The sequence below is a fragment of the Mandrillus leucophaeus genome, unplaced genomic scaffold (assembly GCF_000951045.1).
Source record: "Mandrillus leucophaeus isolate KB7577 unplaced genomic scaffold, Mleu.le_1.0 Scaffold1310, whole genome shotgun sequence".
Taxonomy (NCBI): Eukaryota; Metazoa; Chordata; class Mammalia; order Primates; family Cercopithecidae; genus Mandrillus; species Mandrillus leucophaeus.
Window position 1 is genome coordinate 211,591 of NW_012101267.1, and position 15,674 is coordinate 227,264.

At 39.7% G+C, this 15,674-nt stretch overlaps 1 pseudogene across 1 annotated transcript; it reads right to left on the reverse strand.

The window, feature by feature from the left end:
• Positions 1 to 12,499: 12,499 nt before the first annotated feature.
• On the reverse strand, positions 12,500 to 13,757 carry LOC105534190 (annotated as a pseudogene). The gene has a single exon (XR_001005227.1). The product of XR_001005227.1 is annotated as an aldo-keto reductase family 1 member B10 pseudogene (transcript).
• Between the last annotated feature and the right edge of the window lie 1,917 nt (positions 13,758 to 15,674).

The following is a 15,674-nucleotide window of genomic DNA, read 5'->3' on the forward strand; positions in this document are numbered from 1 at the left end:
CACGAAGAAATCGGAGAGGCGGAGACACTTTAGTGTAACAACCACTGCGCTCACGCCAGGCCCGCGAGCGGGCGGGGCACGCACCCTCTGAGCTCAGCTCGCCGAGAAGCGGCGGGGCTGAGGGCTCCGGGTGCGGGAACTACAGGGTAGACGCGAAGAAATAATAGAAACCACCCTGGGTAGAGGTACGTTCAGAACTTAGAAACTCTTCCCTTCGCTGTGCTTCGAAAATCGCAACCTTGCCGGGCTTCTGGTCGTTGACCTGGTTTTCCCCCTCCCGCTTCATTAAGTCTACCAGAGGGCCGTGAAACAAAAAGATCTGTTCTCTTACGTGCTGCGGGCCCGCGCTCCCGAAAATTTGGCATTTCTGCGAGAGAAGCGTCTTCCGCGGCGTTTCCCGCCTTGGCGGGGCGTCGCCTTCAGAACACTTTCTTCTGCGCATTGAGGCAGGAAGTGTGAGGAGTCGGGGTACTTGCCCGTGGGCTAGTCCCCCGGGGGCTTCTGCCCAAGCAGTCGCCTCCCATTTTTTAATTCTTCAGTGATCCCTTCATTGCCGAGCTCAGCTGGGAGACGTCAGGCCGCAAGTGTGCTCTCCGCGCTCTCAGGAGATGGGTGGCCGGGGACGTGGTCTGAGAACCAAGTTCTGCGCATTAGTCTGCATTCAATACCTTCAAATGCCATTAATGCCTTCTTGTGTTCTGTGTGGCTTCTGCCCTAGATGCTTTACCAGCGTTATTTCGTTAAAGCCTTGAGAACCGAGGTCTGGTCCTGTTGCCCACCTCAGGCCTGAGGCCCGGGGTTGTGCCGCAGGTTGGCGCGCTGATTCCAGAGCGCCTCCGAAGCCACTACCTGCGTCACGTGGCGCCACAGAAGCGCCAAGTTCTGTTGATGGACAATTTGAGAAAAATAACAGAAGGCCTTTCACTAGTTTAAGTTTCTAGGAGTATTCATGGAAACTCACTGCCCTTCTCATAATGGTACGTTTCATAATAAGGCAGGAAGGCAACTCCACCTTTGGAAGCCTCTGTGTTGTGGTTCCGCTACTTAAGGTGTGTAACTTTTCTTGAGACCTTCCATACCATTTCTCGAAACCAAAGTGTAGTGTTAAATGTCTACACCCATTTAATTGTGGAAGAGGAGCAGAATATTTGAGAATTGTGAGGATAAATTTTGTCTGATTTGAGATTGTTCTTTCAGGAATTTTATTCTTTTATTTTGGCAGAGCTACTGGAGGGATCCCATATGAATACTGCATGGGAACAAAGTAATTCCCAATATGGCCAGGCATGGATTTTATCATAAACACAAAATTCACTTGCACTTTTTCCAATAGGTAGTGTCCAAGAACTACATTTTTGTTTTTTAAATCTTGTCCTTAGATTGTACCTATGTAGCAGGACAAGCTGCAGACAAAATTCCTCAGACCCGGAGTTAAAGAAGGAAGGGCTTTATTCAGCTGGGAGCATCGGCAAGACTCACTTCTCAAAAACCAAGCTCCCTGAGTGAGCAATTCCTGTCCATCTTAACGGCTTACAACTCTAAGGGGGTCTGCGTGAGAGGGTCATGATGGATTGAGCAAGCAGAGGGTACATGACTGGGGGCTGCATGTGCCAGTAATTAGAACAGAATAGAACAGGACAGGGATTTTCACAGTGCTTTTCTATACAATGTCTGTAATCTATAGATAACATAACCGATCGGGGTTGATCTTTAACTACTAGGCCCAGGGTGTGGTGCTGGGCTGTCTGCCAGTGGATTTCATTTCTGCCTTTTGGTTTTTACTTCTTTCTTTGGAGGCAGAAATTGGGCATAAGACAATATGAGGGGTAACCTCTTCCCTTACCTATGCCCTGAGATAACCTAGAATTTAACTTTACCTAATTTTACTCATTGTATTTTGATCTTGAAGCCATTTTTATCTTTCCTTCTGTGCAGTTGAATGATGATAATGTTTACTGAAAGCTCCTTTTCTTCCATAACCTTTCCTTCCCCTTTAAAGAATCCCTTCAATTGCTTCAAAGCTTGACAGTAATGGAAATTGATTATGGTTAAAATTGCTCAATCAAAATTTTTACTTTGAGAGGGCTTTTTTTATTTTGGGAGGGGAAAGCAGGACTATGGGGAAAAGAATCGATTATAAAGTTATTGTATATTTTGTGAGAACAGTTGTGATTAAAATGTCTTTGCAACATTTCAAGTGAAATACCTGTATTTAATATTTAACTTTTAGCTTGTTTGAGTTAATGTAGGCTTTTAAAACAGTGAAATAATTTTTTTTTTTTTGCTGATTTATTATAATGCTAGAATGAGCCAAGAGATCAAAATTGTTGATTCCTCCCACCACCCCCCCGCAAAAGTGTGAATTTCCAAATCCAAATGAGTTCTTTTGGCTCCAACCTTAAGTCTTTAGCATTGTCATTTAATGCAGTGAGCAGCAAGTTAGGAATACAGAAGTAAAATACATATGTTCCTAATTCATGAAAATCATATCATAAAACATTGTTTTGCAACCATATACAAATTTCAGTTGGTAAAGGTCCACTGGTGATCCTGATGGTCTCCTCCCTGCCACTCCCTGTTTCTGTTTTTTTAATGTGACAGTTTCTATTAAGCTAATTTGGGTGTGGAAGGCAAATATGTTGTGACTTTCTCAGAAAACCCTTCTTGGTGCCATATTCAGAGGCAGACAGAATACTGGGAGGAACAGGGGATGTGATTGGGAGCAGTATGGCATTTTTTTTTTCTTTTATAGCAAATCAGAAATTTATTTAAAATTATTTTGATGGTTTTGGGAGCATTTTGTAAAATCATAGAATTTTAATGCTGGAAGAACCATTAAAGCTGGTCCAATCTCTTCATCTACAGGAGGAAACTGTGGCCATGAATAGCTTGCCCAAGCACACAGCTAATTACAGTCATGTGCCTCATAATGACATTTGGGTCAATGGTGGACCACATATACAGCAGTAGTCCCATAAAACTTTAATACTGTGTTTTCACTGTATCTTTTTAATGTTTATATACACAAACACTATTGTGTTACGGTTGCCTATGGAATATGCTGTACAGGTTTGTAGTCTGGGAGCATAGGCTACACCAGTGGTCCCCAACCTTTTTGGCACCAGAGACCAGTTTTGTTGAAGACAGTTTTCCACAGACTGGGGGAGGGAGGATGGTTTTGGGATGATTTAAGTGCATTACATTTATTGTGTACTTTATTTCTATTATTATTACATTGTAATATATAATGAAATACACAACTCACCATAAAGTAGAATCAGTGGGAGCCCTGAGATTGTTTTCCTGCAACTAGACAGTCCCATCTGGGGGTGATGGGAGGCAGTGACAGATCATCAGGCATTAGATTCTCATAAGGAACACACAACCTACATCACAGTAAGTTGTGCACTTTACAGTAGGGTTCATGCTCCTATGAGAATCTAATGCTGATCTGATAGGAGGTAGAGCTCAGGTCGTAATGTGAGCAATGGGGAATGGTTGTAAATACAGATGAAGCTTTTCTCTCTCACCTGCTCACCTCCTAGGGTACCAGTTGGGGACCCTAGGGGCTATATTATATAGACTAAGTGTGTGGTAGTCCATACCATCTAGGTTAGTGTAAGTACACTCTATAATGTTTGCACAATGAGGAAATCATCTAAGGATGGATTTTTCAGAACATATCCTTATTAAATGACACGAGTGTATTGGCAGACAGAGGTATAACTTGTAATATTAGCTTAGTGTTCTCACTCATTTTGTTGCCCTCATGTATTATTTGTTAGTCTCTGGCACAATGGCATATAAATTGAGATGTATAGATGGCAGTAGACAAAGCCTCCAGTAGGGAAGAGTCATGAGTTGGATGTTGAAGGCATATGAGATGTCAGATAATGAATGTGTTGTGATGGGTCATTTTTGTTCTTTATTCCAGAATCTATCCTCCCAACTGATACTGACACCTCAATTGTACTTAAGGGGCACCACCCCTCCGCCATTGCATGAAATGTTACTTTGTCTGTGAGTCAAGGTATCCCACCCTCCTCTGGCCAAGGAGTGGGCATGTGACTTGTATTTGTTTCCTATTGCTGCATAAGAAAGAACCATAAACTTAATGGCCTAAAACAACACACATTTGTTACCTCACAGTTTCTGTAGGTGAGGAGTGTGATTATGTGTTCACTGGGTTCTTTGCTCAGGGTCTCATCTGGTCTCAAGGTGGTGACTGGGGCTGCAATCTCATCTGAGGTTTGGGGTCCTCTTCTAAGTTAACTAGTTGTTGGCAGAATTCAGCTCCTGTGGTTGTAAGACTTGCTGCTTGTCAGTAGGGGGGCATTTTCAGTTCCTATAGGCTGCCCACTTTGTTCCTTGCCATGTGGCTTGTTTCCACAGCATGGTACTTTGCTTCTTCAAGATCAGCATGATAATTCCTCTGTAGTCTGCTACAATGGAGTTTTATATAATAGAATGAAATTATGAAAGTGATTATTCTATTATATTCGTAAGTCCTGCAGAAGTGAAGGGGATTATTTAGGGAGTGTAATAGCGGGGGTGGGAATCTTGGGGACATCTTAGATTTTTGCCTACCACACAATTCAAGCTAGGCCAATCAGACCCCAAATCCTTGTTCTTTCTTTTACGCAGTTGTATTATGAAAATTTCACACAAAACACATAGTAACCAACAAGAGGTGATCAAAGTGTGGTAATTTTAACTTAGCTGCCTTGTGTGCTTTTGCATTTCACTTGAAAGGAATAGGTTTGACTACAACTGCAGAGTTTTAGAGGCTTTGCCACTATTTAGGATTTCTTTTCTGTAATTTTATATGAATTGGAGAATAACTCTAGGTATATGTTTTGGATACCATATGTGAGAGGACTTAGTACAAATTGGACAAAGAATATTATGAAGTTATTGGCAATAAAACCTTCATTAAGCTTTAGTCAGTAAATTAAATGTATCATGAAAAGTGATGGAAATAATTACCAAGGAATTGCTGCATTGCAAATGACCGTACTTCTAAAGCTTAAGTAATTAATTGTGGGTTGGATTTTAGTCACTGTGGTACTTATACGTAAATGTTTGAAGAAGGTTGAAGATATGTCCTAGTTAGCACTAGGTAAGCTTACTTACAGGATTTTCGTACCTAAGCAGTCTCTTAATGCCATGGCCAATTAAGAAGTAAGAAGAATCAAGAAGGATAGGGTCTTCTTTTCTTAAACGGTGTGATGCCAGTGTAATATTCAACCTCGAATTCTCAAAAAAGTAGTTTTCTTTGACTTTGTGATAGCAGAGATCTGGACTTACCAAAGACATCTTAATCTATTTTTTTAAACCAAATCAGATATCGAAGGGCAGAATAAGCTTATTAAGAATGAAATCTTATACCCAGTTATTTATAGAAATGAATTGATTCCCTATAAAACTCTATGGACAAGCTCTATATATGGGGTTGATGTAGTGGGATTTTTATAAAGGCAACTGAAATGAACAATTTTAAGGATTACATTAAAATACAGCTATGATCAATGTATTGGGATTATAATTGGGGCACAACTAGATCCACAGACCACCAGTCTTATAACTTTAAGGAGTTATAGCACTGTTTTATTTCCTTACAAGATACTGTCATCCCTTTTACTAATTCTTATTTTTTGGGGGGGCTATTACATTATATAGGAAAACCAAGTCTTTTTCCTTGACTGTATTAGTCAGGGTTCTCTAGGGAAACAGGGTCCCTAAGATATATGTGTGTGTATATATGTGTGTGTGTGTGTGTGTGTACGTATGTATATATATACATATACACATGAGGAGATTTATTATAGGAATTGCTTTATGTGGTTAGGGAGGCTGAGAAGTCTCATGATCTGCCATCTGCAAGCTGAAGAACCAGGAAAACTGGTGATATAGTTCAGTTCAGGTCTGAAAGCTCAAAAACCAAAAATGCTGATGTCTGGGGGCAGAAAAAGATGGATGTCTCAGCTCAGTAAGAGAGAGAAAATATTTGCCTTTCCTCTGCCTTTTTGTCCTATTTAGGCCCTCAGTGGATCGGATACTGCCTGCCTGCATTGGTGAGGGTAGTCTTCTTTACTCACTCTACTGATGCAGATGTTTATCTCTTCTGGAGATACCTTCACAAACATACCCATAGATTACATTTTACAAGATATTTGGACATCTGTATTAATCAGGGTTCTCTAGAGGGACAGAACTAATAGGATAGACATGTATATGAAAGGGAGTTTATTAAGGAGAATTGACTCACATGATCAGAAGGTAAAGTCCCACGATAGGCTGTCTGCAGGTTGAGGAGAAAGGAAGCAAGTGGTGGATCACTCCGAGTCCCAAAACCTCAAAAGTAGGGAAGCTGACAGTGCAACAGCCTTCAGTCTGTGACCAAAGGCCCGAGAGCCCCTGGCAAGCCACTGGTGTGAGTCCAAAAGCTGAAGAACTTTGAGTCTGATGTTCGAGGGCAGGAAGCATCTAACACAGGAGAAAGATGAAGGCCGGAACACTCGGCAAGTCTGCTCTTTCCAACTTCTGCCTGCTTTATTCTAGCCGCATTGGCAGCTGATTAGATGGTGCCCACCCAGATTGAGGCTGGGTCTGCCTCTCCCAGTCCACTGACTCAAATGTTTATCTCCTTTGACATCACCCTGACACATACACCCAGGAACAATACTTTGCATCCTTCAATCCAATCAAGTTGACAGTATTAACCATCACAGCATCCATTAGCCCAGTCAAGTTGATACCTAAAATTAACCATCACATTGACCTTAGAGAGCTCATCTATGCCCATGCCTTTAAATACACAAGAGATATTTGCTAAATATTTATTGTTTGAAGCTGCCATGTTTAGGGATAGTTTGTCATACAGCAATAGATAACTAAGGCATTTAGTTTTTCCTCCTAGAACTAGATACCTTTGCTCCCTTCCATGTTTCTGTCAGATGTTTTCTGTTTACCCAGCAGGCTGGAAGACACTCTTGATTCATTAAAATGCCTAGTACAGTGTTTGATATATAGTAGGTACTCAATATATGATAATTATCTTTTTTTGTTGTGAAAACAATATAATATTAATAAAAAGTTTGAAAAACAGAAAAAACCTCAACCCACCTAAGTCTTTTAAAAACTATTATTTTAGTCTTTTCCCCTATACTTATGTATATTTTTACATAGTTGTAACTGTGTACATGGTAATTTTTCTACTTTTGTTATATTGAGGTAAAATTCACCATTTAAACCATTCAAGTGTATGAATCAGTGGTTTCCATTACATTCATAATACTTTGTTACTGTCAATACTGTATATTCCAGGACATTTTCATCAGCCCAAGAGGAAAACCTGTACTCAGTAAGCAACCACTCTTCACTCTCCACTTTCCTCAGCCCCTGCAATCACTAATCTGCTTTCTGTCTCTATATTCTGTTTGCCTATTACATTTTATGTAAATAGAATCATACAATATGTGGCTTTTTATGTCCATTTTTTTCTCTTAGCATGTTTGCTGGGTTTTTCCATGTTACAGCATGTATTGCTACTTCATTTCTTTATTTTTTAGTGTTTTGAAAATATTGTTACTTGCCTTTTAAAAATTAATTTATTTTTATTGATGCATAATGTACTTTGTTTTGAGGTACATATGATAATTTAATACATGATTTGTAAATACTAAATCGTTGTAGTTAGGATATCTATCACCTTAAATATTTGTCTTTTTTATGCTAGAAACATTTGAATTATTCTCTTTTAGCTTTTTTGAAATGTGCAATAGACTGCTGTAGACTATAAACACCCTACTGATCTATCTAAAAACTAGGATTTATTTCTTCTATTAAACTATTGAATAGGTATAAATATGTATCTGGTTAATCAATTTCGTTTCATCTTTCTGTTCCCCCCACCCTACCTGGCATCTTGTAACCACCAGTCTTCTATTTTCATAAGATCCACTGTTTTACCTCTCACATATGAGTGAGAACATGCAATATTTGTCTTTCTGTGCTTGGCTTATTTCAACTAAGGTAATGAACTTCAGTTCCATACATGTTGCTGCAAGTGACAGGATTTCATTCTTTTTTATGGCTGAATAATATTTATACCACTTTTTCTTTATCCATTCTTCCACTGATGAGCATTTAGATTAATTCCATATTTTGACTATCATGAATAGTGCTTAAATAAACATGGGAGTTCATATATCTTTTTGACATACTGATTTCCCTTCCTCCCTCCCTCCCTTCCTTTCTTTCTTTCTTTTTTTTTTCTGAGACAGAGAGTCTCTCTTGTTGCCCAGGCTGGAGTGCAATGGCGTGATCTTGGCTCACTGCAACCTCTGCCTCCCGGGTTCAAGTGATTCTCCTGACTCAGCCTCATGAGTCACAGGTGTGTGCCACCATACCTGGCTAATTTTTGTATTTTTAGTAGAGACGGGGTTTCACCATGTTGGCCAGGCTGGTCTCAAACTCCTGACACATTTGCCTCAGCCTCCCAAAGTGCTGGGATTACAGGCATGAGCTGCCATGCCCTGGCAATTTTCTTTCTTTTGGATGTATACCCAGTAGTGGAATTGCTGGATCATATGGTAGTTCTAGTTTTAGTCTTTTGAGGAACCTCCATGCTGTTTTCTGTAGTGGCTGTACTAATTTACATTCTTGCCAACTGCGTATAATGGTTTCCCTTTCTTTACATCGTTGCCAGCATCAGTTATTGCTTGTCTTTTTTATAAGAACCATTTAAACTGGGGTGAGATGTTATCTCATTGTAGTTGTGATATGCATTTCTCTGATGGTTAGTGACATTGAGCATTTTTTCGTATACTCATTGCTATTTGTATGTTATCATCATCTTTTTTTTTTTTCTTTTTTTTTTTTTTTTAAAAAAGATAAGGTCTCACCCTGTCACCCAGGCTGGAGTGCAGTGGAGTGATCACAGGTCACTGCAGCCTTGAACACTTGGGCTCAAGTGATCCTCTTGCCTCAGTCTCCTAAGTAGCTAGGACTACTACAGGCATGGGTAATTTAATTTTTTTTCTTTTTAGACATAGAGTCTTGCTATATTGTCCAGGCTGGTCTCAAATTTCTGTCCTCAGTTGCTCCTCCCACGTCAGCCTCCCTAAGTGCTGAGATTACAGGCTTGAGACACCGTGTCCAGCCATGTATGTATTCTCTTGAGAAATGTCTGTTCAGCTCTTTTGCCCACTTTCTGATCAGATTATTATTATTTTCTTCTCCATTGAGTTGTTTGAGCTCCTTATATACTCTGGTTATTAATCCTTTGTCAGATGGGTAGTTTGAGGATCTTTTCCCCCATTCTGTGGGTTGTTTTTGCACTTTGTTGATTGTTTCCTCTGCTGTACAGAAGACTTTTATCTTGATAAAATCCCAGTTGTCTATTTTTGCTTTGGTTGCCTGTGCTTTTGAGGTCTTACACAGAAAATCTTGCCCAGACCAATGTCCTGGATCATTTCCCCAATGTTTTCTTCTATTAATACTAGTTTCATAGTTTCAGGTCTTAGACTTAAGTCTTTTATCCATTTTGACTTGATTTTTGTGTATGGTGAGAGATAGGGGTCTAGTATCATTCCTTCTTTTTTAAAATTTTATTTTAAGTTCTGAGATACATTTGCATGACGTGCAGATTTGTTACATAGGTAAATATGTGCCATAGTGGTTTGCTGTACCTAACAACCCATCACCTAGGTATTAAGCCCCAAATGCATTAGCTGTTTATCCTGATACTCTCCCTCCCTACGCCCCCATAACAGGCTCCAGTGTGTGTTGTTTCCCTCCCTGTGTCCATGTGTTCTCATTATTCAGCTCCCACTTGTAAGTGAGAACATGCGGTGTTTGGTTTTCTGTTCCTGTGTTAGTTTGCTGACAATAATGGCTTCTAGCTCCATCCATGTCCCTGCAAAGGTCATGATCTTGTTCCTTTTTATGGCTGCAGAGCATTCCGTGGTGTATATGTACCACATTTCTTTATCCAGTCCGTCACTGATGGACAGTTGGGTTGATTCCATGTCTTTGCTATTGTGAATAGTGCCGCAATAAACATATGTGTGCATGTATATTTATAATAGAATGATTTATATTCCTTTGGGTATATACCTAGTAATGGGATTGCTGGGTGAAATTGTATTTCTGGTTCTAGATCCCTGAGGAATCGCCACACTGTCTTCTGCAATTGTTGAACTAATTTACATTCTCACCAACAGTGTAAAAGCAGTCCTATTCCTCCACAGCCTTGCCAGCATCTGTTGTTTCTTGACTTTTTAATAATTGCCATTCTGACTCATGAGATGGTATCTCATTGTGGTTTTGATTTGCATTTCTCTAATGATCAGTAATGTTGAGCTTTTTTTCATGTGTTTCTTGGCCACATAAGTATCTTCTTTTGAGAAATGTCTGTTCATATCTTTTGCCCATTTTTTGATGGAGTTGTTCATTGTTTTCTTGTAAATTTGTTTAAGTTCCTTGTAGATTCTGGATATTAGACCTTTGTCAGAGGGATAGATTGTGAACATTTTCTCCCATTCCATAGGTTGTCTGTTCACTGTGATGATAGTTCCTTTTGCTGTGCAGAAGCTCTTTCGTTTAATTAGGTCCTGTTTGTCAAAGTTTGCTTTTGTTGCAGTTGCTTTTGATGTTTTGTCATGAAATCTTTGTTTATGTCCTGAATGGTATTGCCTAGATTTTTTTCTAGAGTTTTTGTAGTTTTTGGTTTTACATTTAAGTCTTTAATCCATCTTTAGTTAATTTTTGTATGAATTATAAAGAAGGGGTCCAGTTTTAATTTTCTGCATGTGGCTAGCCAGTTTTCCCAGCACCATTTATTAAATAGGGAATCCTTTCCCCATTACTTGTTTTTATCAGGTTTGTTAAATGTCAGATGATTGTAGATGTGTGGCCTTATTTCTGAGATCTCTGTTCTGTTCCATTGGTCTGTGTATCTGTTTTGGTACCAATTCCATGCTGTTTTGGTTACTATTGCCTTGTAGTATAGTTTGAAGTTGGGTAACATGATGGCTCCAGCTTTGTTCTCTTTGCTTAGGATTGTCTTGACTATAAGGGGTCTTTTTTGGTTCCATAAGAATTTTAAAGTAGTTTTTTCTAAGTTTGTGAAAAACGGCAATGGTAGTTTAATGGAAATAGCATTTAATCTATAAATTACTTTGGGCAATATGGCCATTTTCATGATAGTGATTCTCCCTATCCATGACCATGGAATGTTTTTCCATTTGTTTGTGTCCTTATTTCCTTGAGCAGTGGTTTGTAGTTCTCCTTGAAGAGGTCCTTTACATCCCTTTTTATCGGTATTCCTAAATATTTTATTTGCAGCAGTTGTGAAAGGGAGTTCATTCATGATTTGGCTGTCTGTTTGTCTATTGTTGGTGTATAGGAATGCTTGTGATTTTTGCACATTGATTTTGTATCCTGAGAGTTTGCTGAAGTTGCTTATCAGCTTAAGGAGCTTTTGGACTAAGACAATGGGATTTTCTAAATATAGGATCATGTTTTCTGCAGAGACAGTTTGACTTCCTCTCTTCCTATCTGAATACCCTTTATTTCCTTCTCTTGCCTGATTGCCCTGGCCAGAACTTCCATTCTGTGTTGAATAGGAGTGGTGAGAAGGAGAGAGGGCTTCCTTGTCTTGTGCCAGATTCCAAGGGGAATGCTTCCAGCTTTTGCCCATTTAGTATGATATTGGCTGTGGGTTGGTCAGAAATGGCTCTTAATATTTTGAGATGTATTCCATCAATACCTAGTTTATTGAGAGTTGTTAACATGAAGTGATGTTAAATTTTATCAAAGGCCTTTTCTGCGTCTGTTGAGATAATTGCGTGACTTTTGTCTTTAGTTCTGTTTATGTGATGAATTACATTTATTGATTTGTGTATGTTGAACCATGCTTGCATCCCAGGGATAAAGCTGATTTGATCATGGTGGATAACCTTTTTGATGCTGCTGGATTTGGTTTGTCAGTATTTTACTGAGGACTTTTGCGTCAATGTTCATCAGGGATATTGGCCTGAAGTTTTCTTTTTCTGTTATATCTGTGCCAGGTTTTGGTATCAGGATGATGCTGGCCTCATAAAATGAGTGAAAGAAAAGTCCCTCCTTTTCAGTTGTTTGAATTAATTTCAGAAGGAATGGTACCCATTCCTCTTTGTACCTGTGGTAGAATTTGGCTATAAATCCGTCTGGTCCTGGGCTTTTTTTTTTTTTGGTTGGTAGCTATTTATTACTGCCTCAGTTTCAGAACTTGTTATTGGTCTATTCAGGGATTCAAATTCTTCTTAGTTTAGTCTTGAGATGGTGTATGTGTCCAGGAATTTATCAGTTTCTTCTGGATTTTCTACTTTATTTGCATAGAGGTGTTTATAGTATTTTCTGATGGTTGGTGATATCTCCTTTATCATTTTTTATTGTGTCTATTTGATTCTTCTCTCTTTTCCTCTTTATTAGTCTAGCTAATGGTCTATTTTTTTTACCATCATTATTTTTTATTATTTATCTTTACATCCTCAGTGTTGGCAGAGTTTCTGGTGCTTAACAAACATTTGTTCAGATCAGATATGTGGAAAAAATTGTCATTTGCTTATTCAAGTCATGCTTTTCTGTGGTATTCTGATCCTAGTTGAACATGCAGAAATAAATGTCTAAAACAGCACCTTGATTCTGGCCTACAATAGAACGAAGTTCCCTGTGATCTCAGATAAGCTTGGCTAAAATAGGACTTGAGTGGAGATAGTCACACCTCAGCGAAGAAAGAGAATCCCCTGTGTAATCTCACCAGGAGATTCAACCTCAGTATTCTGCATCAAAGGGATAGTCCTCCAAATGAGAGGATTGCAACATGTTACAGGCCTTCCAGTTTCTGTTGAAGCTGAGTATGGTTGCCATCTCCTCATCATTCAATTTAAAGTCAAAGACCTGAATGTTCTCAACAATGCGTGCTGGTGTCACAGACTTGGGGATCATAATCACATTCCTCTGGATATGGAAACAGATCAGAACCCAGGCTGCAGTTTTTTTGTGCTTTGCAGCAATCTCCTTAATCTTGGGGTTCTCCAGCAGGGAAGGGTCCTCTGGCTTGGCCCAAGATCTGTCTGGAGAGCCCAAGGGGCTGTAGGCCATAATGGTGATGCCCTTGGAGTGGCAGTACTGGATCAGTTTCTCCTCCATGAGGTATGGGTGACACTCAGCCTGTTAGTCACTGGTTTATATTTCAGTCCAGGTTTGTTCAAGAGCCTTTCTATCTGGAAGTGGTTGAAATTGGAGACCCCAAAGGCTTTTGCCAGCCCCTCGTCCATCAGCTCCTCCACGGCCTCCCAGGCATCCAAGAACATTGCTTTTCCACTGATCATATTACCTTTGTCATCTTTTGGGAAAAAGTCATCCCCAGACTTGAATCCCTGTGGCTAGTGAATAAGATAGACATCCAGATAGCTAAGCTTCAGGTCCTTGAGGGTCTTCTCATAGGCCTTCCTCACAAGGGGTCTCTCAAAGAAAGTGGACCACAACTTGTTGATGATGAAGAGGTCTTCCTGCTTCACAGCCTTCTCTTGGATGACTTCCCCCACCTCATGTTCATTCTGTTAGACATAGGCACAGTCAATGTGGCGATATCCTGCATCAATGGCCACCTTCACCACTTCTTTCATTTTGCTGAGAGGAGACTTCTAAGTGCCCAGGCCCACAATGGGCATCTCGGCTTTGGTACTGAGCTCTACGAAGGTGGCCATGGTTGGTGCAGAAATGATTCTGAGTGAGTAGGTAGAGGTCTCATGTCTTGCTGTGTCCAGAATTGGTTGCTTCTGGTAGGTTCTTGGTCTCGCTGACTTCAAGAATGAAGCCGTGGACCTTGGCGGTGAGTGTTACAGCTCTTAAACATGGTGTGTTCAGAGTTTGTTCCTTCAGATGTGTCCGGAGTTTATTCTTTCAGGTGGGTTCATGGTCTCGCTGATTTCAAGAATGAAGCCGCGGACCTTTGTGGTGAGTGTTACAGTGGGAGGGGGAGGGGGGACAGGGGGCTGAAAGAGAGCAGCAGCAAGATTTATTGTGAAGAGTCAAAGAACAAAGCTTCCACAGCGTGGAAGGGGACCCCAGCGGGTTGCTCACGGTCTATATGTATTTTATTAATTTTTTTCAAAAAACCAGCTCCTGGATTCATTGATTTTTTTTGAAGGGTTTTTTCATGTGTCTATCTCCTTCAGTTCCACTCTGATCTTAGTTATTTCTTGTCTTTTGCTAGCTTTTGGATTTGTTTGCTCCTGCTTCTCTATATCTTTTAGTAGTGATGTTAGGGTGTCAAATTGAGATCTTTCTTGCTTTCTGATGTGGGCATTTAGTGCTATAAATTTCCCTTTTAGCACTGCTTTAGCTGCATCCCAGAAATTCTGGTACTTTGTCTCTTTTTTCTCATTGGTTTCAAAGAACTCCTTGATTTCTCTCTTAATTTCATTATTTACCTAGGAGTCATTCAGGAGCAGGTTGTTCAATTTCCATGTAGTTGTGTGGTTTTGAGTCACTTTCTTAATCTTGAATTCTAAGTTGATTGCATTGTGGTCTGAGAGACTGTTATGATTTCAGTTCTTTTGCATTCACTGAGGAGTGTTTTACTTCCAATTATGCAATCAATTTTAGAGTATGTGCCATGTGGCACTGAGAAGAATGTATATTCTGTTTTCTTTGGGTGGTGAGTTCTGTAGATATCCATCAGGTCCACTTGATCCAGAGCTGAGTTCAAGTTTTGAATATCCTTGTTAATATTCTGTCTCAATGATCTGTGTAATATTGACAGTGGGGTGTTAACGTCTCCCACTATTATTGTGTGATAGTCTTAGTCTCTTTTTAGGTCTCTAGGAACTTGTTTTATGAATCTGGATGTTTCTTTATTGGGTGCATATATATTCAGAATTGTTAGTTCTTCTCGTTGAATTAATCCCTTTGCCATTATGTACTGCCCTTGTCTTTTTTGATCTTTGTTGGTTTAAAGTCTGTTTTGTCGGAAAGTAGGATTGCAACCCCTACTTTGTTTCACTTTCCATTTGCTTGTTAAATATTCCTCCATCCCTTTATTTTGAGCCTATGTGTGTCTTTGCATGTGAGATGGGTCTCTTGAAGACAGCACACCAATTCGTCTTGACTCTATTCAATTTGCCAGTCTGTATGTTTTAATTGGGGCATTTAGTCTATTTACATTTAAGGTTAAATTTGTTATGTGTGAATTTGATCCTGTCATCATGATGCTAGCTGCTTATTTTGCAGACTACTTAATGCAATTTCTTCAAAGTGTCATTGGTTTTTGCACTTCAGTGTGTTTTTGCAGTGGTTGGTACTGGTTTTTCCTTTCCATATTTAGTACTTTTTTTCAGGAGCTCTTGCAAGGTAGGCCTGGCAGTGACAAATTCCCTTAGCATTTGCTTGTTTGAAAAATATTTTATTTCTCCTTTGCTTAGAAACTTAGCTTGGCCGGATATGAAATTCTGGGTTGGAAATTCTTTTCTTTAAGAATGTTGAATATTGGCCCACACTGTCTACTGGCTTGTAGGGTTTCTGCTGAGAGGTCTGCTTTTGTAGGTGACCTGGCCTTTTCTTCTGGGTGCCCTTAACATTTTTTTTCTTCATTTTGACCTTGGAGAATCTGATGGTTATGTTTC